The 23,477-nt window shown below is 57.4% G+C and overlaps 1 long non-coding RNA gene across 1 annotated transcript; it reads right to left on the reverse strand.

The window, feature by feature from the left end:
* Positions 1 to 4,311: 4,311 nt before the first annotated feature.
* Positions 4,312 to 12,906, reverse strand: LOC109575046 (uncharacterized). The gene is made up of 2 exons (XR_002183176.2): positions 12,015 to 12,906; positions 4,312 to 5,150 (listed from the first exon to the last, which is right to left on the reverse strand). It is a non-coding gene; the product is annotated as an uncharacterized lncRNA (long non-coding RNA).
* Between the last annotated feature and the right edge of the window lie 10,571 nt (positions 12,907 to 23,477).

Below are 23,477 nucleotides of genomic sequence, written 5' to 3' on the forward strand. Positions count from 1 at the left end.
GGGGAGACAGTGCAGGCGGGTTTGATCCTGGGTCAGAAAGATCCTCTGGAGAAGGAAATGGAAACCCACTGCACTATTCTTGCTGGGAAAAACCAAGGACAGAGGAGCCTGGCGGGCTACAGTCCATGGGTCGCAAAGAATCGAACATAATTTAGCAACTAGACAACAGGAGCTCTCTGCGTGTGAAGGACCTATCTGCCCTAAACAACGGGAGCTCCTTGCACGTGAAGGGCCTGTCTGCCCGTCTTCTGCTGCGAACACTCACCCAGTCTGCTCTCAGACTTGCTTTCTGTTTCTGATTTACGGAAGGTTAATATTTCTATGTAGGAAAAAAAATCCCTGCACCTTCTCTTCTTCTGTGATTGGATGTGTTTATCCTTGGCGAGTCTTAGCGCATCGGAGCAGCTGCTTTAGTCTGCTGTGGACGGCAGCTGCCCGGATCCCCAAGCCCCCGTCCATGCCTGGAGCGGCCGGAGGTCCGGCAGTACTGAGCAGGCGCTCGGGTCCTCCGCTCCCCTGGACTGGCAACCTTGGCAGGATGGGTGAGGGTGACCACCTGCTGCTCGAATCCGGCCGGGAGCGCCAGGGGCCTGGCCGGAGCGTGTCCCTGGGGCGCGCCTGGTTGAGGGGTCTCCCATCGTCCTGCACGTGCTTGCCCAGCCTCGGCCAGCAGGAGTCCCGAGGGCATCTCCTGAGGTCCCGGAGGCAGAGCTGGCTCAGAGTGGACCCACGGCCGGGGCTCAGGATGTCCAGCTGGAGGGAGACCCCTGTGAGTGGAGCCCCCAGACCCCAGCTCCTGCAAAGCCCCCATCAGAGGAGACGGGGAAGTGGGGGCCTTCCCTGAGCTGCCTGGCACGGACCCCCTCCCATCCGCAGAACCAGCCCAGCCACCGTTTCCCTGAAGGAAGGAGACCCTGCCACCCACCTGGACGCCGGACGCCCTTAGAAGCCTCCCCCAGCTCCTGTGCTGCCGGGGGCCCAGCTCTCCGACTCTAGGGGAGAAGCTCCCAGGGCCGGGTGACGGGTGGGGACCCGCGCTCCCTCCCCCAGGGCCGTGGGGAGTGCTCACAGCCCTACTGGTCCGAGTCGTCCTTCCCGGCTCCAGGGAGGAGGTCCGGCCAGCCCACGCCCTTGGAGCCGCTGGCAGGAGGTAGGCGGCCTGGGCTCAGGCCCTCTGGACAGGACCAGGCCCACTGCCCAGCCGAGAGAGCCGCATGCACCTCTCAAGTGTCTGCTCTGGGGCCTTTTCGTGGCCGGCTGGTCAGGACGCCACCTGCTCACGTGACGCCCAGAGGTTCCCTGGTGTCCCCCCCAACCTCGGCAGTGCCTGTACGACCTCAGTGAGCCTCACAGCGGCCCACATCGCCTTCTCTCGGGTGACTGCCGGGGGGGGCCACATGGTGGCCTCACCATGTCCTCTTCAAGGTCCCGGAGCAGAAGGGGGCTGGAGGAGGACCTCCTCCTTCCACCCCCTCAAGACGCTCACATGCACACACGTGTGCTCACACCCGAACAAGCACACATGCATTCACATGCCTGTACACATGCTTGTACATCTGGGGGCCTTGGGGGGACGGGACTGCCAGCTGGGCTCACAAACACACTCGTGCACACAAGTGGGAGCAGGCACCCTGGCGTTCCCAGGGTCCCCTGCCCTCTGCACGTTCCCCCGTGCCCTGGCCCTCGCTTGTTCAGGGCTCTGCAACCTCGGTCTCGAGTCCACGGCGGGATCCTCAGCCGCCTGCCCGTGGGGCCCACGGGCTTGCTGACATGCCCACGGGGCTCTGAAACGCGGAATCGACCGAGAAACCGAAGCAGGTTTGAAGCTGTCAGCACCTCGGTCCAGTTGCTTTTCGCTTGCGCAACGTCGTTAGGAAATAACCACAGATTCTGCCCCACCCCCACCCCCGTCGCCTCTGGGGGAGGGCGGTGGTGAACTCTGACCTCCTCCTGTCTCCCCAGTGCTATTCCAGTGATTTCCTGCCAGAACGGCCTGGACTCGGGCATGGAGGCGGCCCTGTGCTTGGCCAGCTGGTAACAGCTGTTCAGCCAGGCTGGGCCTCCAGAATCTGTTCCTCCATGGATGCAGCTCGGACCTTGACCCCAGACCCAGGAGTCTGTCGCAGGGGCCGGGGCAGTGTCCTCAGCCACCAGTCCTGGAGTCCACGGGACACGTGGCATGTGACAGGGGAGGTGATGGTGGCTGGGGGCGGCGGGGACCTGGGCAGGGGTGCCACTCAGCCCCCTGTGGGCTCCCCCGCCGGCACCTGGTGACTGTCACCCCCGAGGGTGGGGCCTGGTGTTACTCAGGGCAAGAGCAGGGGCCTGGTGGCTGACCTGGCCTCTCCTGGGCTTCCAAGGTCCTGGCCAGCCCAAGCTGTCGGTGTTGTGCCCCCCTGGTCTTGCTGACGGGACCTCTGTCGAGGGCTCCGCACGAGGACCCCCGGGGTGGGAGGGCTTCTCCCTCTGCGCCCCCAGGAAGGGGGTTTCAGCCCTTACCCGCTACAGCCTGACTGGGGCCAGGTACTGCCCTCCCTGCCCATCAGGCCCAAGAAATGGGGTGCTGACTGATGGCCCCACTCACCGCTGAGAGCGGCTGGGGGCAGGAAGGTGGAAGACACGCTTCAGACCACCGTCCCCTCAGCCCGCCGTAAACCTCCCAGGGAGCCGGGGAGCAGCTGGGCCCACCCCTGACCTGCGGGTCAGCCCCGGGCCAAGCCCCTCCTGTGGGTCCCCTACTCTCAGGAGTGGGTGCTCGTCTCAGGTGCGAGGCCAGAGCAGGGCTGGAGATGGAGCGGGGGCCACTCAGGCCAGCATGGCGGGAACAGCGGGACAGGCCCGGGCTGGAGGCAGCCGGAAGTCTGGGGGTACAGCCTGGGGTGGGGGCGGCCCCTGAAGGGGTGCAGGATGGGTGAGAATGGCTTTCCGCTTATGATTAGAGGGCTGATGCTGCAAGAGCTGCAGCCGGGAGCCTTCTCTCTCCCACCTCCCCTGCCTCTGCAGAAGGGGGGCAAGCTGGCTGAGTGGACACTGAGGCTGCCCTGGGAACTCAGAGAGCACCCAGGGCCCAGAGGAGGTGGGAAGCCTCTGCAGCAGAGGGTCCCGGGGAGGTGGGGTGGGGGTGGACGGCCGTGGGGAGCAAGCCCTGCGGGACAGGGCTGGTCCTGGGCATGAGCTGCACAGGGCGAAGCCCCCTCGTGCTGTGGTCTGGAGCACAGGGTCCTGAGGCCGGTCAGCCTGCTGCAGCGTGCTCCGGGTCTCCAGCCTTCCGGAGCGTCGGCCTGGACGGCTCACAGACGCGTGGAGTTAAGGGCAGGCTGCCCCAGGGTGGCACCAGGTGGGGGCTCCCTTGTGCTGCTGGGACCCCCTCCCGAGGCCGCCGTGTCTGGGTCCCCCAGGGGGAGGGGAGCCCCCAGAGTCCCAGGACTCAGAGTCAGTGGGTCAGAGAGCTGGGCCGCACACTGTGTTTCTCACGGCCCCAGGGTGCCAGGGTGTGCATGGCCAAGCGTGTGGAGGGATGTCCTGGATCGGGGCTCCCCGTGGCCCTGGACACTGGGCAGACCTTGTCACCCAGGGACAGGTATCGCCATGGCTCCTCCAGCCAAAGACGGGCGTGAGGATGAGGGGGCAGCCGTCAGCAGGCAGGACCCCTCGCTGTGGGGGAGGCGGGGCCCAGAGTGTCTCCCTCACACCAGTGGGGTGTATCCATGGGAGTGTAGGGCCGGGGAGCCCCAGTGCCCGGCTGGCAGCCCTGTCCCCCCTCCCAGGACCCCCCAGTGCCCGGCTGGCAGCCCTGTCCCCCTCAAGGCCCCCCAGCACCCGGCTGGCAGCCCCCCCCTCCAAGGGCCCCCCAGTGCCTGGCTGGCAGCCCCGTCCCCTCCAGATCCCCCCAGTGTCCAGCTGGCAGCCCCGCCCCCCCAGCACCTCCACTGTCCCAGAACCCCCACCCCCAGGCCCTCCTGTGCTGCGTCCTTGGCCCCTCCACTCCAGCAACACCATCTGCATTGCTGGCTGATGTGTGCGAGCACGGTCCTGCCTCGGGGCCTTTGCACAGGTGTCCTGCACCTGGAAGCTCCTTGCACACACCTCCACGGCCTCTCTTGCTTCTTCCCCTCAGGGGGTGCATCCCTGGTCCCGGGAAGCCCCTCATCCCTGCATGTTTCTTTGCTGCCTGACCACTCACTCTGGCCACTCTAAGTTCCACGGAGCCTGGTGAGTGTCTGGACTTCAGCCCGGACAGGACAGGTTCTCAGAAATCACTTGCTGGATGGGTGGACGAGTGACTGAATGAACCCGGTGGGGAACACAGCACGCAATCCACGGCATGTGGTCAGTATATGAACTGGGGGGACACAGTGCCCCGTCCATGGCACGTGGTCAGTATATGAACTGGGGGGCCACAGTGCCCCGTCCATGGCACGTGGTCATAGAAATGTTATAAATCAAGTAGTTTAAATGCCAGAGGTGGGGGTCTAGGGGAGACACTGAGGATATTTCAAATCCAGCCTAGAGGAGGAGTCCCCATGTGATTCCGTAGGAGAAACCTGGACTTACCAGGCTGATTCTGGTCGGGGCAGGGAGCTGTCCTGAGCGGTTTTCAAGTGGACATCAGCCTTCATAAGGGGGTGGGCAGCATGAGGAAACCACAGCTGATGGTCCCTGGACCTGAAGTGTCCTCTCAGGGGCCGCAAGGGTGTGTTCCGTCCCACTGTGCCGGTTTCCCTGTTTGGGGTGACGAAGCAGGGCTCTCAAGAGGTGTGGCTTCCTCACGTGTCTCCTTCCCCCCACACCAGGGAGCCAGGGCTGGAGGGGTGGCGAAGGCCCATGGCTCTTGTGCATCCAGGGAAAGGCTGGTCTTTTCTGGCCTGGCCCTGAGGTCAGCGGGGAGGGGCGGGTCCTTTGTGCTGCCTTCTGCTCGCTAAGGTCCTCAGTCTCCCGCTGGACACCCTTGGCCGAGGTGCTGCATCCTGTGCTCAGTCCTCCTGGAGAAAGCAGGACCTTCTTGGGTGGAGGTGGGCCTCACTGGGAGCCCCTCAGACTTTCTCTGCAGTCTCGCTCCCCGGGGCTCCAGGGAAAACCTTGCTCTGGCTCTCACCGCCTGGAGGCTGGTTTCTGGGAACTATTCAGCAAGCACCGCCCAGAAGAATTCCCTGAAAGAGGCAGAAAGCACAGGAGGATGACCATGGGGACGAGGAGGCCGGGGGAAGCGTCCCTCCTCCCTGCGCGTGACAGGGAGCAGAGTGATCCCGGCAGGGGCACGCTACCCAGCTCCGTGACTGTCAGGCCACCTGCCTCTCGATGGCCGAGCCCTGGGGCCCTCGGGCCCTCGGAGGAGTTCCCGGGGCGCAGCCACGTGGGTCCCACTGAGGGGCCTCCTGACCCCCTGGGTGGTCAGGGCCGGCCCCTCAGACCTGGTGGGCCTGCCCCAGGGTCACAGTGGCCGTCCTAATGGGGACGCTTGGAAGGAGCCTGGCGGAGTCCGGCTCCAGGCGTCACATTCCTCTTTGGGCACCGAGAGGTCATCTTAGCCCCTCTTTCACGGCCACCTGGGAGGAACCAGGAGCGGCCCAGTGCTCTGTCCACCCCTCAGAAACCCACAGCCTCTGCCCGGCGCTGGCCCCTGACGACAGTTAATGCCAGCGACAGTGAGTGCCGAGCCCGGGGGCGTTCGGTTGATACTGGTGATGAGCCATCGAGTCCAGGGCGGGCACCAGACTCGACGTGATGGAGAAGGAGGGGCCTTGGGGCTCGATGACCCCTCCTCCCAGCAGGCCACCTTGTCCGAGGGGGACACTGGGACTGGCACACGATGGCCTCGTCAAGCCCAGCACTCCAGGGAGAAGCAGGGGCCTGCTCTTGGGCGCTCCCACAGACACACTGGGGGGTGTGCACAAGTGTGTGTGTGCACAAGTGTGTGTGCACGTCCGCATGTCCTCGCCGCAGCCCTGCCTCTAACAGGTGGCCCCGGTGGGAACCAGCACCAGGACCCCCGCAGGGTAGGACCCCCACGCCCTACCCCCCAGCTCCTAAACCGTCAGGATCTGGGCTGACTCTTGAGGAAGAATGTCCAGGATGCCTCGTTGAGTGAAAAACGCAGCCGGTCTCATAGCGTATTTTTGTCATGATCCATCCCACTTGTGCAGAAATAATTTTATCTGCATTTGTGTGGAGAAAATTTCCAAATTATGGAAAGACCCATAATAAATTGTTAGCAGAAGTTACTCCTATTGTGGGGTTGGGGGGAGACTTTTGTTTCAGTTCTGGACTTTTTATTCCTTTACAATAAACACATGTCTTTTTAACAGATGGGGAAAAACTTTAAAAATCGCAAGTTTGAGGAGAGGCCTGGGCAGAGTGGGGGCCCCTCTCTCCAGGGAGTGAGCCACGTGGCTGTGGGGCTGGACGCAGGGCCCTCAGCGGGGGTGCCTTGCTCAGAGGACAGGTGAGCTGGTTAACTCGTGCTCAGTGGTCCACTTTGGTTCTAAGGGAACCAACTGGCTCTGCGGCTCCTGGCAGGGCAAGGGGCCGAGGGGAGGGTGTTCCTGAAGCAGACGCCCCAGGGAAGCGCGTCAGGCTTTGCTTTCTCCAGAACAGCGCACGGGCCGAAGGCGGTGGCTGTGGTGGGACAGCGTTACCATTCACCTGGTTTCAAGTCCCAAAGAGAAGAAGCACCGAGATTCCCCGCTAATGCACAGGATGCGCGCTGACACAGAGGTCATGACGCCAGGCCGCCAGGCCAAAGTCCTCCCCAGCAACAGGCTCCGGCCCCCGCCCTGCCCGGCGACCACGCCTGAGCTTCGAGGGCTGGAACTCGGACCCCAGCCGCAGGTCTGCCTCTGGAGAAGACCCTGGAGTTGGGGTGGGGACTGTCTGCAGGGATGGCCCAGGGCCGACCTCTGTCTTCAGAGATGGTTCCGTAAACCAGCCATGCAGGCCAGGCTGGGAAGGGTGGGCTTTCCTCTCTCAGTAGAGGGAAAGAAGCAGAGCCTCTCTCTGGCTTTAAAGACACGAGTAGTCCAGACCCAAGAGAAGCAGGAGGGAAAGAAAAGCGGTCATTTCCTTCTCAGCTGCAGATGTGCTTTGACGGCACCTTGTACACAGTGAGGGCGGGGGAACCAGGGGCCTGGGCAGTGGACAGAGGCCCCAGGACCAGAGGCAGATGCCGAGGATGGGGACTCCCGGCCCAGAGGCTGGGAGAGCGGACAGGGCGAGTTTGGAGTGCTGTCTCAGCCGGGAGAAGCTGGGCGGTCCCCGGCCCCCTGTACCCCCCACCTCCCGTGACTGCTGTTCCGGGCACTTCACAGGCGGGGAGTGTGTGCCCGGCTTGTTTCCCGACGGCTTCAGGCTCGTCCCTGACAGGGTCGCTCCAGAGCCTGCTCCTCTCTGCAGCTAAGTGCTCTGTGCTTATCCAAGCATCAGATGGCAGATGCTGGGCTGTCAGCTGGGTTGGCTGAGTGAATCCATTGCCCCCCGGGTCTCCTGGGGCTGCCCCCACCCCTGTGCCAGCTGGAGCCCAGAGCACAGGGTGGACAGGGGGCCTGGACTGCGTCGCAGTGCGGCTCCGCCCTCCCCGCAGCCCTGTGGGACGCCCCCTGGCAGCTGTGGGCTCCTCTGAGTCCCGCGAGAAGGGGCAAGCTGGGGTCGGAGGTTGGCCAGGCTGGGCGGTGTGGGCCTCTGACCCCTGGAGGGCAGCCCCGCAGGGCAGCTCCCTGCCCACCGGTGGCAACTGCAGAGCACTTTGGACCCAGAGTGGATGCGCGTGTGACACGCCAGGGCAACGTGAGGACCGCCGTGGGCAGACAGACCCCAGGGGTCAGCTGGGCGTGGGGCCAGGCGGCCCTGGAGATGGAGACCCTGACCCCGGGAGCCCACTGAGCCCTGGGCTGGCCTGGCAGGAGGGGCCCCGAGGCTGGACTGGGGTGGCTCCCGAGGGACGAGGGCATGCAGGGCTGTCCCGGGCCTCCCCGCCCACCTGGCCCCATCCAGATGGGCTGTAGGGCCAGCTCCTGGCGACCAATGGTGAGCGCCCGGGGCTGCTGTGAGACAGCACGTCTCCTGCCCCGCGGCTCCGGAGGCCACAGGAAACAGGGCTCATGGGCTCCGCTCCGGGTGTGCTGGCTGGACCCCGGGGCTCCCACCCAGCTTCTGGACACCCCTCCCAGCCCACGGCTCACGGCCCAGTGTCTCCTAGACTCTGCCTCCTGTTCCGCCACTGCCCGAATGGACCCCTGTGACTGCACCAGACCACAGAGATAACCCAGGGTCACATCCCCCTAGAGAGACAGAGACAGAGAGAGAGACAGAGAGATACAGAGACAGAGAGACAGAGAGAGAGACAGAGATGAACAAAGAGACAGAGAGCACATGCAGTGAGCGTCCCGGGGGCTGAGCCGTGTCCGGGGAGAGATGCTGCTGGCTTCTGTTTAGGGGACCCGGAGGCCAAGGCTTGGGGTGCAGATCCCTGGCGCAGCGGGCAGCGTGGGTCGGCTCCCTGCGGCCCTGGGGGCCCTGATCTGAACACGGCAAGAGGGGGTCTGCCCTTGAGAGCGCCTACGGCTTGTGTTTTTGTTTCCCAGTCGTTTCACCTGCAGGAGCAGCTCAGAGCCAGAAGCAGCCCTGCATGCAGGGTGGGGCGAGGCCGTGCCGCTGGGACGAGGTGATGCTCCCCGGGAGGACCAGCACCTGCGGCCCCCTGGGTGTCTCGGTAACTGGACACGGAAGTGGTGTGGGCTCCCGGGCCCCGCTGTCAGTGGCCACCGTGGGCCAGTCCCCGGGACGTGGACCCGGTGCTGCTCTGTCCATTCCTCCACCCTGGCCGGCCGGCTGGCCTCCACTCTGGTTTCCACCTGGGGCCGTGGTGCAGCCCCCATCTGGAGGTGCAGCTTCCATTTGGGGGTGCAGCCCCGGGGCGGGGCACGCCAGCTGTCTCACCCGGGGACCCCCCCGTTCCCGCCCCTGGGGCTCCACCAGCCAGTGGCCTCTGCAGAGAGGACCACTGAGGTCCAGGCCGCATCCTCGGGTGACTAGGACACAGGGCCCTCGCTGTGGGCTGGAAAGACCTCAGGATGAGCCACGAGCATGCCCACGGGCTCCGGCCGCTCCTCAGACCGCGTGTCGCATGTCCCTTCAGCCTGGGCAGGGCTTCCTCCCTGGGGTCTCAGACAGACAGGAGCTCTCAGCTCCCATAAAGCCCCGTTCGTCCTTCTTTTTTTTCCTGAGTCATGCTTTCTCTGGTTTGAGAGATGTGCCTCTGGGCCATGAGGGCCTTTTCCTGTGTCTTTCAGATCTCTTCTAAATGTATTTTTGTTTTTGACATGAAGTACGGGTCAAGGTTCGCATTCCCCTCTGGCGCCTACGTTCAGTCCGCGGGGTGGGAAGGACGTGGCTGCCCCGTCCACACCGTGGCCCCTGGGGCTGCGACCCCCTCGGGGCCTTTGCCACACCTGCTCCTCCTGCCCCGATGGGCCTGGGCAGCCCACAGCCCTGCACCCCCACCTGGGCTCTGCAGGGGAGTCAGGGCCCTGCGCGTCGGGCTCTGCCTGCGGAAGCTGGGGGCAGGGAGAGGAGACAGTCATGCCCCCTTAACCTGCGTCCCGCCACCCGTGGGTACAGCCCCACAGAGGGCCCTTTGTAAGCCATGCCAGGGCGGCCGCAGCGCTCCCGGGAGAAGAGAGAAGAATGCATTGTTTTCCAGGGAAGTGTGTAACGAGGCCCTCCAGCCAAGACGGCACCGAAGTAGACGAGCACAGTCGGGCCCTTCATTTGAAAACGTCCCACTTGGCAGTTTTCACAGACCTGTCACCGCGGCTTCCCCGGGGAGTGGCCGGCGGTTCCCCCGACAACACGTGTGCTACAGCCTGTCAGTGATGAGAGGAAATGACTTCCACCAGAGTCAGGAGAACCAGGACGCTCCTGACTTACTCCTGTTCTCAAAGGCAGCATAAACAGGTCGAGCCCACAAAACAAGCAGATGACCCGGCCGGCCACAGAGCTCATGGCTTCCCCACTGAAGGCCGTTCAGGGGAGAGTGGACGGTTCCCTGAGAATTGCCCTTGTCATCCCTGCCGTAGGGAAGGAATGCCTGACGTATCCACAAATGTACAGGAAAAAAGAAAACCCAAAGCAACTGTGCTGTGAGAATGTGGGTCCCCAAGAGCCTCCCCGAGGGTCCCTGTGGATGGACTGATGGGGAGGGTCCTCACCCAGCTGGCTCCTCCCCTCCAGCAGCCACACCTGATCCTGGCTGCTGCTGCTGCTGCTAAGTCGCTTCAGTCATGTCCAACTCTGTGAGACCCATAGACGGCAGCCCACCAGGCTTCTCTGTCCACAGGATTCTCTAGGCAAGAACACTGGAGTGGGGTACCATTCCCTTCTCCTGGCAACTGTCTGCAGAGGCTCCCTGACTGGGGAGGAGACCCAGCCTCCCACCAGCAGGAAGCGGGCTCCTTGCTTCTGAGCTGGGGGCTCTCTCACCCACCCCCAGGCACCAGCATGCCCAACCTGAGACCGTGGTGCCCCCTTCTGCCTTCCACTGGGGCTGCGTGGACAAGGACGGGGTCTCGAGCTGACAAGGGGCCCCAGTGGCCCCCACTGTGAAGAGCTGCTGTTTGCCGGATGTGAGGCCACAGGTGCAGCCACGGGGCCACCACAGGGGCTGGGCCACGGCGAGCCCACCCTTCAGAGGCCGTGATGTCATGGGAAGGAGGGGAGTCCAGCTGAACACCCTTCAGAGAACCAGTAAAGCCAACCCCAAGGGGCACTGTTGGAAACTTGCAACAAAATAATTAAGTTTATGTTTAAAAAAATAAAAAAGCAAGAATCCAATAATAGCCAAGGAATCTTAAAAAGAGCCAGAAGAGTGACTCTCCCTAAAAGGTGTTAAAACATAAGAAGCTCCGCGGGGCAGGACGGTGAAGTCAGCAGTGGATCCCAGGGTTTCCGCAGTTACTGCTGGTAAAGACGGCATTTCAGGTTGGGCGTGAAGAGACAGCTTTTTAAAACCGTTTTGGGGGAAGGTAACACTGATCTCTTCTTGGAGTCTTCTGCCACAACCAGTACATTGACAACAGCGTCTGTATTTTGTTCTAATCCCGATGGTTTAGCTTCTGCCCTCTGCTTACTTCCCAAGCTTGGACGCAAAGTTCACTGAACCACTCAGGTCTGGCCCGTGTGCTGTCCCCCTCGAGGGTCACCTCTGGCTCAGCGACACTGCTTTGCCCACCCCCATCCATCCCTCCAGCAAGTCCCACTCACCCCACCCTGCGACCGGGCAAGTCCTTGTTTGTGTATGCTATGCTACGCTAAGTCGCTTCAGTCGTGTCCGACTCTGTGCGTCCCCATAGAGGCCAGCCCACCAGGCTGCCCCGTCCCTGGGGTTCTCCAGCAAGAACACTGGAGTGGGGTGCCATTGCCTTCCCCGCTTGTTTGTGTAAGAACCACGCACACACACCAGGTGTTGCCTGACCTGACTCTAGTGCCATAACTGGTGTCTGTGATTTATCTTACTCTTAGTGGCTAATTTTCTAAAGTCGACACTATTTTAAAGCCACGTCCAGATTTGTGTTGTCGTCCACTCAGTTGGTTTACTGATTTCTCAGACCACCGTGTCTGGGTCAGCCTGGGGTTTTCGGAGCAAACCTGTCTGATCCTAGCCCGCAGATGGTGGCTGGCAGGGCCTGGGGCTGCCCCTCGCACAGGCTGGGGCACCCTCTCCTCACTGCCCATGTGGGTGGGTTAGGCACCACCTCACCTGTCCCTTCAGGCGGGGACCCCACCCTCCTCCCCCCACAGAGAAGGCGGCGGTGACACCAGCCACCCCCCACGCCTGCACCCCAGACGGTGCCCCTGGCAGGGTGAGCACCCTCTGCCCAGGTCTGCTCAGCTGCCTACCAGAAGCTGCGATGCCGGTCCCCACTGGGAGATGCTCCCCACACCCTGCAGGGCTTCCCTGCCCCCACCTCCTCCCCTCCCCACCCTGGCCAGTGGGCATGAAATGACCACCACCCTCCACTCACCTGTGAGGCTGCTCACCCTCCTGAAAGCCCGCCTGTGACCTGCCCACCCGCGTCCTCTGCCCACGTCCCAGCTCCTCCTTGCCCGGTAGCGGCAGGAGCTCTGGAGGGGTCTGGGGGGCAGACCCCCGCAGGTTCTGACGCTGGAAACAGCTCATTCATAGGCTGTCCTCCATGGAACACGCACGTCTAACCTTGATGCAGGCAAATGCAGTAGGTTTCCATGTTGCCGTTTGTGGCTTTCAGGTGGTGAAGACAGGCTGACATCTTCTGTTAGCTGCGAGGATTGTGCCTTCCCTTTGGGGCTCTTCCACACTCCTCATTTCGCACAGGGTGTGAGGTGGGGGTCCCACGGGGGCAGCGGCGTTCACACTGCTGCCTGGCCGGGGCAGCCTCCTCCGTGGATGTCCGCCATGCCCCAGGACAGAGCGGGCCCCCACACGGGGCTGCGCTTGGCTCCCCCTGGTGCAGGCCAGCCCGGGCCTCATCCACACCTCGTCTCCGAGTCGGTATCAGCAAGAACGTCTCCTTCTCTGGTCCCGCTGCCCCACAGAGCCTGCTCCTGTCTCTTGTTCCCGGCAGAGGATGACGTGGCAGTGCTGACTCTCCTGGGTCAGTCCAGACAGCTCATCGACTGACCTGTGTGCTCTCTGTTCAGAATACGGTGTGACCTTCACCTCCACCGTCTCCACCACTGTTCACCTTGCACAGCTGAACCCTTTATCCTTACGCGGTAACTCCCTCTGCCCTCGGTTCCCGGCCCCTCCGCCTGCTTCCTAGCCCCACCGTCGGCAGCTCTGAGCGCCTCGGGTACATGACGTCACTGCTGTCTGTCTTTTTAGGACCAGGGTGTTTCCGTCAGTTATGTCCTCAGGCTTCACCTGTGCTGCAGAAATTTTTGCTTGATTTCATATGATTATATATTGATTTCCTTTTTAATGTTTTACCATTCTTGTGCCTCTGGATTATAATTCAGTTGGCTGTGGTGTATTTCCGTATAAAACATGCCACACAGCCATCTGTATTCTGCTGTGATTTGCTAATATTAAAGCTCTTTCATGTTCGTGCTCATGTCAGAGATTGCTGTGACGTTCCTATCCGTGGTCAGATATTTATGAAGCTATTCTGATCTCATAAATCAAGTTGTGAAGTATCACATTTTTCTTCCCTCTTCCCTAAAACAGTGCATATAAGACTGCTGTGATTTCTTCCACAGCATCTGGAAGAGTTTACTCCTACAGCCAACTGGATCTGGACTTTTTGTGGGAATATTTTTAGTAGGACTATATGGACTTAATTTTTTTTTCTTGTATTAGTTTTGGAAAGTTGCATTTTCCAGAATTTGCTCAATTTGTCTAAGCTGTCAAGATTACTGGCATCAATTGTTCAGCAGGTCCTTTCATGACTGAACGTCTGTGAGACCCTTAGTGACGTCTCCTTTCTCATCTTTGACACTGTTAACTGTGCCTCTGCATTCTCCCTTGATTAAAGTTTCCAGGAGTTTATAATTTTGTTTTTATCATTCTGTTTCAAGCAAGTAACATTTGGCTATTGATTTTTTCTCTTATATGTTTTATATTTCATTAATTACTGATTTTATCATTGCTGTATTCTTTCTAATTTATTGAGTGTAATTTTTTTACTTTTCTGTCCTTTTCTCAAGTTCTTGAGTAAAGTAATTAGTTCTTTGATAGTCAGCATTTTGTCTAATATACACAATTAAAAGTTAGACACTTTCTTTTCAGTACAGCTTTAGTACATCACACAAGTTTTTATATCATCCAATTCAAAATAGTTCCTAATTTTCGTTGAGACTTCTCTTAGACTAATGGATCATTTAGAACTTTAGCATGTTATTTTCAAACATTTGAGATTTTCCACACGTAACTTTCAGTTATTGATCTCTAGATTAATTGCAGTGTGGTCATTGATCATTATATGTTTTCAACACTTAACAATTCATTGAGGGATTTTAATGACACAAAAGGTCATCAGCTTTGGAGAACATTCCTTGTACACTCAGGAGAAAAGTGTGTACTGCAGTCATCCGCCAGACGCAGGGCTCTGTGCACGCTAACCAGGTCAGACCTGTTTATCGTGATTTTCAGATCTTCATTATTCCTACCACTGTTCCTCTGCTTGTGGTACCTCCCCCTCCTCCATATATGTGTGCTCACACTTATATGTGTTATTGGAGAAACAATTGCTTATTTTCTTTCACTTTTGTAATCCAGCCTGACCATCTTTGTCTTCAATTAGAATATTAATGTGCTTTAATTATTTAATAAAATGATGGTCGTGTTATTTTGGTGTAATAAACGATATATTTGTGTCAAATTTACCGCGTTACAGTTTGCTTTGTAGGGATCTTCTCTGTCCATTTTAAATCTTCCTCTGCCAGATTTTGGCTAATCAATTAATTTATTATTTTCCCCAGATACGTTTTCTATATCTCTTTCAATGATTTCCCACATGTATCCTTGATATATTAGAGTTAGTACTCCCAGCTTTCTGGACAAAGCAACCGCACCTCAGCTCTTGAATCCCACTCACCTATCCCACTTCTTTCTTTTTCTGTACCTGATTTTACACATATTTAATGTCTACATGATATTATTGTTACAGTCAGTCAGTAGCCATCTAGGTTTCCCTTCACATTTATTCTTTCTATAGTTTTCCATAAATTTCTCACCTTAAAAAAATCAATATTTCCCTTCTACCTAAAAATTTTCCTTTAACATGACCTTTAATGAAAATCACTATTGACAAATTTTCTTAATTTTTATTTTAATACATCTTCATTTATGTTTATTCTCAAAGAAACGTTTTACCTGGATAGAGAACTCTGGGTGAGCTTATTTCCCCAGGACTGTAAATCCACCCTTCAGTGGTCTCCCACCTTCCATCACTGTGTGGAAAAGCCTGCTGTCTGTCGCCCTGTTCACAATATTCCCTTTACTTTCACTTTTGAAGTTGGACTGCGATGTGCTCGGGTGTGGTTTCCTTTGTGTTCATATTGCTCCATTCTTCCGCATTTTCACAAATATATGGCTTGATATCTTCCATTGGCTTGAGAATTTCTTGACCAGCATTTCTTCAAGTCTTTCTTTTGTTCTCTCTGCTCTCCTTTGCATGTTATAGCTTTTCACTGAATCTCAGGTGTTTTTATGTTCTTACTGATTTTTTCCTGCCAACCTATTTGCTGGCTCACTGGCCTCTATTCTGTGCTCTAAGTCGTCACTAAATCCACATCTCAAGTGTTGCTGTCTTTCAGTCTCTAAGTCATGTCTGACTCTTTGCAGCCCCATGGACTGCAGCCCACCAGGCTTCCCTGTCCTCCACTACCTTCCTGAGTTTGCTCAAATTCACATCTATTGAGTCACTGATGCTATCTAACCATCTCACACTGTCACCGCCTTCTCCTTTTGCCTTCAATCTTTCCCAGCATCAGGGTCTCAACCTTTCAAGTATTTAATTTCAATCAATGTAGATTTCAGTTCTAGAATTTCTACCAATTAAAAATATGATTCCAGTTCTCCTATTAAATTGTCCATCTTGTCTTATCTCTGTGTATATGTTAGTAAACTGTTAATTGCTAAAAACTGGTCTAGAAGGAATGAAAACAGTTAACTAAAACCCGCGTCTGGTAAGGCCAGCATCTGTTCGCATCTGACTCTGGCTACATCGTCTTCTTGTCTTGTTGTGCTTGGCCACTCGGCCCTTGGTGTGGCTGAAAACGTTGGGTGTATTTGGGATGCAATGCATGGAAACAGAGGTCTTGGATGATGTATTTTCCTCCAAAGACCATTTCGTTCACTTCTAGGGGGACGTAGCCCTGAGTCGAGGAATCTAAACTCTGGAGAGGTTTAAAAATCACAAAGGGAAAGCCACAAACCAGCGAGCTTATAACATCTAAAACAGAAATGTTAGGACGGACAAATTATTTGAAATTAGCATGACAAATATCCTCTAAAAATAAGGGAAGATATTAGCAATAGGAAAAAGGAAAATATCCTGAAAAAGGAAGAAAGTAGAAATAGTAGGTACACAATAGTTGAAAAGACAAACGATTTTGAGGGCATAATGAAGCTATTCTCATAAGATTTCAAAAGACTTGCCAACGAAACCCACAGTGAAAATATTTTTGGAGGAAACCTCAAAATAAAAAGAAACAAACCCAGAAAAGCTGTAAGAGATATGAGAAGAAAAAGAGAAAGGTTAAAACTATACCTTTATATAACTTTATTGTTGTCTTAAGAAAAAATTAAGACCAAAGAAAAAAAACAAGCTTGAGCCCAGAACTAGAACTCTCCATAGTGTTGGGGGATGAGGGGCCAGGACATGGAGACCAGGGGCTCTGAGAGGCCGTGAGACCCTCCTCTGATCAGGTGAGCATTTGCTGTCAACCTGGAGAAAGGCAAAAATAAGAAAAATGAATGAGAAAAGCAAATTGAAATTTAAGAGATGACAGGAAATGTCCAAATAGTCAGTGAACTCTGAAAACCTGAGTGGGCTGGCAGGGCTGTGCCCAGCCTCCAGGCTTGCTGGTTGCCCCCGCTCTCGGTTCCCATCACCTTGCTGACCACTTCTCCTGGTCCCCAGCCTCTCCAAGGTCCCACATGTGATGACCTTGGGTCCTCTCCCTGGGACCGCAGACGTGAATTTTTCTTACATCCTCTCTGGGTGCCCCTCTGGCACATCCGCTACACATGTCCACCCACAGCCCTCCCTGCTCCTGGGAACCAGCCCCTGCCTCCTTCTGGGCCTCCGGATAAACCCCAGGATGGTCCTGGCCGCCCCCTCACACTCCACCCATTGGCAGATGCTCTCAGCTCTCCTGTAGCCCACCCAGGACGCAGGAACCCCCACCCCTGCCCTGTCCAGGCCCAGAAGGTGCTCTGGGCACTGACCACCCTCCTGGTGGGTCTTGCTCTTATGCTTCCCATAGTGTATCCATCATGGGGAGCCAAAGAACCCCTAGAACCAGGCCCAGCCACCCCTAAGCAGCTCCCGCAGGCCCACACTTCAGCCTCCCAGTAGGACTAGAGTCCCCAAAGTGCCCACAGCGCAGGCCACTGCCTGCCCACCTCAGCTTCCTCCAGCCAAACCCACTGGTCCTGCCCCAGGACAAGGTTGTCTGCCCGAGAAGTGCAGAGGCCAGGTCCCACAGGCCTTGGGTTTCTGCTAGGAGGCTGCACTATGGGCACCCCGCCCCCTGGGCCCTGCTCAGAGCTGCCGTGTGGACACCGCACAGACGTGCTCATGCCTCCCCAGCCTCACCAGGTGGCTGCACCCTGGGCCCAGAGCTGGGCAACCCCATGTGCAGGCTCCAGCACCCCAGGGCAGTGGTGATGGAGGAGACTGCCTGCAGTCCCCCTCTGGGGCCGTCAGGCCATTATGCTTTGTGGGGCCCCTCCCAGATATGTGCTTGTGTCCGATGCCCTGTTTTGGGGTCTGTGTGTGGGGGACACCACACCTGCTTCCCTTCTCTGACCCATATGGGCCCCCGCCAGCTCACGAGAGGCAACCTGTGCCCGCTGCATCCCCTGGAGGACTGACCCTCTTGAGGGTGGGGACATTATCTCATTGCTGGGTACCCAGAGCCTGGAAGAGGGCTTCCCAAGCAGGTGCCCCAAAAATTGTTGAGAAAGAGAAAAAAAAGAAAGAAAGACTATGGATTGAGTGAGCAAGGGCAGCTGCTCCATGCAGGCAGGGGAGGTGCCTGCCAGGATGGACGTGGGGGAGGGGCCTGGCCTGCCCCCTCTGGGGGTGGGGAGAACTGGGAGTGGGTGCTTCCGTCACTGCCTTCCTGTGACCCCAGCGCGTGCACCCCGGCTGGATCTCAGCTCAAGAAGACAGGTACCGTGGAGAGTGGTCCCTGGTCTCCAAGCCCGGGCACCCTGGTCAGGCGTCCAGCTCTGTCCTTCCGTCCAGCCCCCTCATATGGAAGTAACGCTGGGCCTCGCACAAGACCCTAGTTCTTGCTGCAGCTTATGAAACGCCTTCTCCCCGGGTAACACCGTGGCGGGCCATGAGTGAGGTTTTGAATTCCAGCTTCAAGAGGAAGTTAAATTAGTCCTAAATTGCAGCATGTAAGTTTGTAGTAAATTGGATGCCGTCTTCTGCTGCCAATTAAAAGAAAGTATTGGATGCATTCCTTTGAATTATTTGAATCTCTGTCACACTGTGCCCTTTAGAGCCTTCAAGTCATGAACAAAAGTATGAACTTCAAAAATAATTAATGCAATTTAAAACAATAAATAAACTTCAAAGCCCTGAAAAATAGCAAAACTTCATCAAAGCAGAGAAGACAAATCTGTTTCCAATTGGGATCTGAAACCCGACCAGTGGCCCAGGGTCTAATCTAGAGGGGAGGCTTGCGAAACACTTTGGAAGGAGGCCACCCCTGCCCTCCCCGCCTCCACAGCCACAACACGGCTGCATGCCCAGGAGGACGAGAAGGATGGCTGTCTACTCTGTTCCAAGAAGAGAAACTCCCACTGCTCAGAGCGGAGGCTGCCCAGCGCCCAGCAAGACGCTGCCCAAACGGCCACCTTAGGCAACACCACTCCCTTCTTCAGGTCCGGACCTTCCTAGCAGCGTGACCTCAGGGCCTCCCTGCTGACCTCGGGCCTCCCTGTGATGCCTGGGAAATGAAAAGCAGATGAGTATAGTAAATCTGCTACAAACGAGTGAGTTCCCTTCCAAGAGCACATTAGTAAGTCCAATGTGTTCGTAAGTCCAGCAGAGTTAGCCCAGGGACCCAACGAACACAATCGGCTATATGGTACAAAGCTGTAGTAGATTTGGAAGACTTTCCGCACAAATAACACATGAAAAACAAGCATGAAAAAATAACAAAAACGTTTTTAATCTTACAGCCAGCACTTTGAGATGTAGAGTAGTCCAGGACAACAGTGGGCACCCAGGGGCTGGCATCCGTGAATAGGTGAGAAGGGTCACAGGCTGGAGCAGGGGGTGGGGGCAGCAGAGCTGAAGCGTCGTGAGCAGTGGGGATGGAGGGCCAGCCGCAGCAGCATTCACACCGAAGTCAAAGGCATAGGTTTCAGTTCCTTGCTGCGTTCAACCCCATCTACTGTCTTGAAAAAATAATCCAGTGATGTCTGGGCACTTCTCTTCTCGCCGTAAACGACCCCCTAGCGCTGGGTTGTGTTCTGAACGGCTGCTGCGGTCTTCCTGTGCTCTTCCCGATTCAGGCTCCGCGCCTTAAAAGCCAGCAGTGCCTCCTCACATTCCTCGCCATTCCCTGTGTCCTGACCCTCTTTGGTTCTTCAGTTACTTCTGAAGAACTGAACCAGTTGCTTCTGGACGTCCTGGGCTTGAAATAAGGGTCCTGAACTACCGTAGGCTTCTGCTGCTGTTCACTCGCTCGGCCGTGTCCGACTCTGCGCCCCCAGGGACTGCAGCAGGCCAGCTTCCTCTGTCCTCCACCATCTCCTGGAGTTTGATCAAATTCACTTCCAGCGAGTCGGTGATGCCATCCAACCATCTCATTCTCTGTCATCCCCTTCTCCTCCCGCCTTCAATCTTTCCCAGCATCAGGGTCTTTTCCAGTGAGTCAGCACTTTGCGTCAGGTGGCCAAAGTATTGGAGCTTCAGCTTCAGCATCAGTCCTTCCAATGAATAGTCAGGACTGATCTCCTTTAGGATGGACTGGTTGGATCTCCTTGCAGTCCAAGGGACTCTCAAGAGTCTTCTCCAGCACCATTATTTGAAAGCATCAATTCTTTGGTGTTCAGCCTTCTTTATAGTCCAACTTAACTGCTCAGTTTCTGTACACAGACCTGTAAAGTACACAGAATCACACCTGCCTGCAGATGCTGCACGCACGTGGCAGTGAACTCCAGGCAAGTGAACGGACAACAATACACATTTGCACCTTTAATCTCACAACTTGAAGGTTCGTGTGCAGAGGACTTATTGTATTCACTAAATGTTAGTCTGTCAAAAAGATGAGCTCCGTGTTAAAATGGGCAGAGGTGGGCTTCCTCGATGGTGTAGTGATTAAAGAACCTGCTGCCAAAACAGGGGACGCGGGTTTGACTCCTGGTCCAGGAGGTGCCGCGTGCGTGGAGCAGCTAAACCCATGCTCCACAGCTATAGAGCCTGCGCCCAACAAGAAAAGCCACTGCGCTGAGAAGCCCTCAGACTGCAGCAAAGAGCACCCCTGCTCACCACAGCCAGAGACAGCCCACAGCAGCACCCAAGACCCAGCAGAGCCAAAACTAAAATATATATACATAAACACGTCTCTTAAAAAGTTTTAACAATTGGTACAGCCTTTAAAAAACAAATAAGATAAGATGCACAGAGGTTGACGGTAAGTGTCCATCACAAAGCCCTACTGTGTGACAGTTAGTCCTCGGCTTCATGAGACCCCCACTACCCCTGAAAGCACACACGATCCTTCAAAATGTACCCATCAATGCTGGCTCTCCTTTCAGGGCTCCGGGGTCCAGAAGGGCAGAAGCCATCCTAGTTAACGCTCTCAGCTTCTTCCCTGTCTTCCTCCACCCTGAGTCCTGGGCCTCCGGCCCAAACACCCTGCAGAGTCCTGGGGGCTGGGGGCCAGGGAAAAACAAAGGCTTTCTCGGGAATCTGTTCTGAAGTTTAAGCTCCGGCCAGGAACTCACTCCTTGTCAACGTCTCCACGACACCACCATGTTGAGTCAATTAAGGGAAAAATGGAGGCACCAGCCCACGTGGGGCTTCTCTGTGGACTGAGCTGACGGGCTGTAGGACGTGGCTGTGGCCCTGGATGGTCCATCCCGACCCGCGTGCCTTTGAGGGCATTTGGGCCCGTGTTTCTCGCCAGCTCCCGGCTCAGGAGGCGGCCGGCGTGCTGCAGGAGCCTCCTCCACCCCTAGAGCTGCAGGGCGGCCTCCCAGTGTCTCCCAGGACAGGAGGAGACAGCCACACTGCCCGTCACCTCCTCCCTCGCCTGGTCTGTGCTGGGTGATGCCATCTGCCCAGGTGAGGGAGGCCAGCCCTCCCTGCCCCGTTCTCCTGCAGAAAGGTTGGCAGACCCGAGCCTGCTCCCTGCCCCCAGTCCACCATGGCTGGGAGCTTGGGTGAGGCTGGGGCCTCCTGCAGGCCCAGCCCCCGGCGGCTCACCACTCCCCTGAGGCATCTGCCGGGTCCCTGCTGTGTGCAGGGCGCTCAGCCGCTGTGGGGGCCTTGGGGAGGCGGCTCCTGTTGTGAAGTTCTGGAAGCCTAGAGGGGAGGGAAAGTGATGTGAAAGTCGCTCAGTCATGTCTGACTCTTTGCAACCCCATAGACTATACAGCCCATGGAATTCTCCAGGCCAGGATACTGGAGCGGGTGGCCTTTCTCTTCTCCAGGGGATCTTCCCAACCCAGGGATCGAACCCAGGTTTCCTGCATTGCAGGCAGATTCTTTACCAGCTGAGCCACCAGGGAAGCCCAGAGAGGAGGGAAGTCAGATCCAAATAGGAGAGAGAGAAGGGCGGGGGCTCCTGGGAGGCACCTGGAGGAAGGAGGAGGACCCCCCCCAGCCATCGCTGCCTGCACCCTGCAGAGCCTCTTGTCCTCCCTGGGTCCTCCCTCCCACCCCAGAACCTCTCCCGATGATCTGGGGCCTGAGAGGCTGCTCCCAAGACCCAGCAGAGCCAAAACTAAAATATAACGCGTGAGAGCACGGAGGCCTCAGGGCCCCTCTCCCAGCGTGCGCACCTTCTCACGCGAGACCATGAAGGGTCAGGCTGCAGTGAACCCTTCCCGGCCGGACCACGAGCTTTAACCAGGTGTCCATCTGGCCTCCTCTGAAGCCCTTTCTCCTCACATTAAAGGCTGCAGACTCATCGCCTGGGTGGCTCTCTCTACCCGGATCAGCGCCAGCCAAGCCGCCAGGATAAATACAGACCTTCAAGCAGCTGCATTAAAGGAATCAGAAAGAAATAGATGATACTAATGTTAGCAGTACACGTTATTTAACCCCAGGCACCCTCCGCCTATAACAACAGTTAACGTTGTTGCTGAGCTGCCCTGTTTCCACGCCTGGCGCCTTCACACCCGCAGCGCCTGTCTCCGCAGAGGTGGCTCCAGGTGCCCACAGGCCTCCAGGTCAGCCGCTGCACGCCCACCCCGGGTCCCCTGAGTCAGCTGCGATGCTCCACTTGGTCTACACGGCCAGTCGGGGAGACTGTGTCAGACCAGTCCCTTGTGGAGTCGGGGGGCATTCGGGGCCCAGGGCGGGGCAGGGGCCACGCAGTCAGGACTGGCGAGGACCCAGACTCTCTGCTCTGGGACCCAGAGCCCCATGTGAGTGGTAGATGCCCGGCTCTGAGGGCAGATGCTGTCCTGGGCTCGGGGAGACCCCTTCCCCTGCCCCTGGGCAACACCCGTCACACCCAGGCCACAGGCCAGCCTCCCGGGGACCCCCGCACAGCTTGTCCACCCTCAGGACACTTTCCCTCTGGCCTCGTGCCTTGTTCATTGAAAAGGGATTGATCTCCAGGAGTTCCCTGGGAAGTCTCGAGGGGGCTGAGCCACCCCCACCCCCTTCTTCGACCTGCTGCGGTGTGACGGGGGAGGAGGCGAGGGATGGACAGAGCAGGCCTGGAGGGTGGGTGGGGGTGGACTCGGCCCCCAGGCAGCAGGGGACACTGCCCTCCAGCTTCTCCACAGGAGGGCAGGCGGTGAGCCGGCGGGTCTGAGTGACCAGGGCCCCAGGCAGGGGGCAGGGTCCCTGTCCTGATCACTGGGGAGGATTGTCCTCACCCTGTCCTCTCGGTCACAGCGTAACCCCCAGAGGACTGAGGTCACACGATAGGCCACCTCCCTGAACTGGAGGGGGGCGGTCACAGACCAGGGGGCTCCTCCAGTAGCAGACAGACTTCCCCAAACCTCCGTGGCCTGACCTTCAGGAGCCCCACCAGGTTCTCGTGCTGAAGATCCAGAACCATCCCCTCTGGACGCTGAAGAATGGCAGCGAGACAGCCCAGAGAGCCAGTCTCCACCGAGGATGAAGTTTGATCACAAGGTTATGGGTGCCCGCCACTGACCACCGCACCATCGGGGGCCCACTGTGACCTAGGGGTCATAGTTGAGAAAGCCGAAAGATGCAGACTCCACACAAGGAAGGGCTCTGGGGACCCCAATGACCAGGGGAGATGGACGTCAGGACCTGGGAGGGGCTGCAGCCAGAGAACCGTGAGTCCTTCAGGAAAGGCCCGTCCACCTCGGTTCCCACGACCCCACACAGCAGGTCTGTCTTCCAGAAACTCATTACAAGGCGAGAAAAGGCCAAGGGAAACATGGTCAGGAGAGCAAGCGAGCCATCAGAGCAAGACCCAACAAGATAGAGCAGAGATTTGAGGACCTTGAGAAGAGGGATCTAGAACACCTGTGACGACCCACGGAGGCCCCAGTGAGAACACGGACAAGATCACAGCAGAGTAATGGGTAATGTCAGCAGAGAAAAAAC

The sequence above is a fragment of the Bos indicus genome, chromosome 20 (genome assembly GCF_029378745.1).
Source record: "Bos indicus isolate NIAB-ARS_2022 breed Sahiwal x Tharparkar chromosome 20, NIAB-ARS_B.indTharparkar_mat_pri_1.0, whole genome shotgun sequence".
In the NCBI taxonomy this organism is placed as follows: Eukaryota; Metazoa; Chordata; class Mammalia; order Artiodactyla; family Bovidae; genus Bos; species Bos indicus.